We start from the raw sequence: 4142 nt of genomic DNA on the forward strand, positions 1-4142 counted from the left end.
TCTTTCTTTCTTTCTTTCTTTCTTTCTTTCTTTCTTTCTTTCTTTCCCTTCCTCCCTCCCTCTCTCCTTTCATTCTTTCTTTTTTCCTTTCTTTCTTTTCCTTCCTTCCTCCCTCCTTTCCTTTTTTATTCCTTCCTTCCTTTTTTCCTTTCTTTCTTCTTTCCTTCCTTCTCTCCTTTTCTTTTCTTTCCTTCTTTTTTTCTTTCTTTCTTTCTTCCTTTCTTTCTTTCCTGACTCTATGATTGAAAGTATGTTCCTCTGATACAAGTGCAGGATTTGTATTTATCTCTAATCAAATTTAATATTATTAAATTTGCTTTGTTATTCTAGCTTGCTAAAACCTTTTTGTATGCTGATTCAGTCATTCAAAGCCATAGGGTTTATGCCCTGAACACAGATAAAACACATTCATTTGACCAAGAAAGTAACTCAAATTGATATACTAGAAATTTTGTTTCTAGAAATGGCATAAGGCTGAGTGCACTCTGACAAAATTTCAAGTCAGAGCATTGGTTTAGGCACAGTCTCAACTAGAGGTGAGTTCTAAAACACATTTTAAGTAAGAATGAAGATCAGAATTACAGAATGTTTAGAGCTTTACAAATTATAGTTACTGAAAGCAATGAAAATGGCCAGAGAGTAGACAGAGAAATGATAGTGGTTATCAGAAAAGATTGGAGGGGGGGCAGTAGAATAAATATTAACTAATAGTGGAAATTATCAACAAGTGCCAAGAGAAATGAGGATAATCTAGTGCAAAGAGTAATGAACCTGGACTCAGGAGATGTGGGTTAGAATTTCTCTTTTACCATTAGCTTTGTGTATGATCTTGAGAAGTCATTTCTTCTGTATATATCTCAAGTTCCTCATTTGTACAACTGAGAGACTGAGGAGTAGGTGACTGATAAGCAGCATGGTGGAATAGGAAAAAGAAGTGGATTCAGACTCAGAATTCTGAAACCAAGTTTTATGTCTGAAAGTTATTATTAGATCTGCCTTGCTGTCTTATCTCTTACCTTTGTACAAGTTTTATCACACTGATATCCTTGGAGGGCAGAGAGTACTTTGTTTTTTGCTTTGTATACCCAGTGCTAGACATTGTGTCGTTCACATACTTGGTGCTTTATAAATGTTCTTGTTACTACTGTACCTGTCTGATCTTGGACAAATACAAGCAAAACAAATAAAAATATTTATATCTATTTAAATATTTTTAAATGAATTACAGAATCAAAGATTGTCAGAGTTAGACAAGACTTCATGATCAACTAGAGTAAATCATACCTAAAATGATATCTACTACAATATATCCAGTAAATGATCATCCTGCCTTATATTGAAGATGTCCAACGAGAGTATGCAGGGTTTAGTAACTTCCGAGGTATAATGACAAATTGTTTTCCAGAATGGCTCTATTTATTCAAAGCTCCCACAAGTACAAATATATTTATAATATCTCTTTTTGTAGTGGGAAATTAAAGGGGTATACATCAATTGGTAAATGTCTAAACAAATTATAATATATAAATATAATGAAATACTACTTTTTTTGCAAAATATGATGAAAGGAACAGTTTTAGGGAAATGTAGGAAGATTTTTATGAACTAAAATTGAATGAAATAAATTAACAGAACCAAGAGAATAATATATGCAATGCCAACTCCATTGTAAAGACAAACAACTTTGGAAGAGGAAAAAACCCTGATCACTGCAATGACCAGCTAAAATTCCAGAGGATCAATGATAAATGAGAATGTAATCTCTTTTAACAGAGAGGTAATGGACTCAAGATGCAGAATGAGATAAAATTGGGGATATGCCTGATGTGGGGATTTTTTCCTCTTAACTATGCATTTTTGGTACAAGGGGTTTTCTTTTCTTTTTTCCAACTGGGTGATAGTGGTAAGAAAACAACATTTTAATCATTAAAATATTAAAAGACATCTAATTAAGGGGTAAACCAACACTTTCTGAGATACACCACCCCATTACTAGTAAGTTTTTCTTTACATCAAGACTAAGTTTGACTGTTTGTAATTTCTACCCTTAGTTCTGACTTAAGGAGCCAAACAGAAAAAGCTTATACTCTCTCATATTTTGATGTTCTTTCAGTTACTTGAAGACAACTACCTTGTTCCCCTGAGCCTTCTCTTGTCTAAACATTCCAATTCTTTCAATCTATTTTCATATGGCACCAACTCAAGTCTCCTCACCCTGCTGGTTGCTTTCTATCTGATGTTTGTTTCAGAACTTCACACAATACTCCAGATGTGTTCTGATGAGAACAGAGAAAAATGAGAATCTTCCCTTCTTGTTTCTGGAAGCAATATCTCTCCTACTACAACCCATTATATAATCATACCTTTGTTACCTGTCATATCAAAATGTTGACTGATATTGAGCTTGCAATCTATGAAAAGTTCCTGTTTTTCAGGAAAAAACAACAACAACAACAACTCATCCAAACATGTGTCCCCCAGCTTGTGCTTGTGAAATTTATTTACTTAAGCTATTTAACAGAGAGACAAAGGCATCTTATTAGCTTCAGCCCCGAGGTTTTATACTATCAACATCATCCAGCATGCTAGCTATCCGTTCTTACTTTGTGTCATCAATAAACTTAATCAAGACGCCATCCCATCCTACCATGCCTGGCATAGCAAATACTTAATAAATGCATGCTGATTAATTTATCAAAATTTACCCAAATACAAAAGCTAAACAGTATGTGTTCTATCACAGATCCCTGGAGTACTCCACTAGAGACTTCCTTCAAAGTTGACATGGAACCATCAATGACTACACCTTAGGTCTCTCCATTCAGTCTGTTCCAATTCCATATAATCCTACCATGATTCAGCCTTCATTATTTCTACATCTCTACATAAGAATAACATTATATACTTTATGAAATATTTTGCTAAATCTAGATAAACTGTATATTTAGCATTTCCTTGGGCTATCTGTTTATCAACCCTATTTAAAAAAAGTTCTCTCTGTCTCTGTCTCTATTCCTCTGTCTCTCTCTAGAAATTTGTATGTGTGTGTGTGTGTGTGTATTATATATACATACATATATATATATGCGTATATATATATATATACACACACCCAGCTGAGAGCTTATAAAGTTGAATGGAAATTTAAAAAAAATATTTCTTAGTCTTACAGTGTGATTTCAAGCAACACCCTTACCCTCCAAATTATTTCCCCATCTGCTCCTTGATAAGCAGAGCTACAATTAGGAAGTCAGATAACTGGGGCAATTTCATATGGGTATAGAAATGATAGAACATTCCCACTGCTCAACACTTTACCACTCTGTCTTAGTTTCCTTATCTGTATTTAGAGCTAGAAGGGAAGTTAGAAGTTGTTAAGTCCAAAGCTTTCATTTACTAATTTGGAAACTGAGGCCCAGGTCAATCAGTCAGTCAATAAACATTTAGTAAGTACCTTCTATGTGTTGGGCACTGTGTTAAGCACTGGGGATACAAATACAAAAAAAGACGGATGGTCCCTGTCCTCAAGTAGTTTATAACCTAACAGGGTGAAGACATAATGCAAAAGAAGGCTAAAAGGGGTAAGAAGAGGTAAACCAGGGAGATAAAGGGGATCTTTCTGCTAGTATCTGAGGTGGAATTCAAACCCAGGTCTTCCTGACTTCATATTTAGCCCTCTGTCCTTTCTACCACACTACCTTTTAAGTAATGGTGTTCACACTACCTAGCTCTCAGGGCTCTTGGGAAGACAAATGAGTCATGAATCCTTATGAATCATAACATGATATAAATGTGAACTACTAGTATTAAGCTCTCATCCAGCTCTGTAGTTGCCTTCTGCTACTGTAGAGGAGGGAGGAACCTGGTGGGATGATGTACAAGGAGAAAATGGATAGAGGCAGATTGCTGTAGATGGGTATCCTGTAAAGTTCATATATACTCCCACTCTGAAATGGGAATGCACTCTTTGGTAAGTTCCCTTAAAAAGGGACAACTCCACTAAGTACTAAACAGTGAAACCCTGCTATGTGCTTTCAAGCGAAGAAAAGTCTCAAGACTTTCCAAATAAAGATCAATGTGCTTTTCCCACATGCAGACAATTTCATCAGTGGAAATACACTTGGTAGAAATAGAATACTCCC

Source organism: Vombatus ursinus, unplaced genomic scaffold (genome assembly GCF_900497805.2).
Source record: "Vombatus ursinus unplaced genomic scaffold, bare-nosed wombat genome assembly UNPS02005236.1, whole genome shotgun sequence".
NCBI lineage: Eukaryota > Metazoa > Chordata > Mammalia > Diprotodontia > Vombatidae > Vombatus > Vombatus ursinus.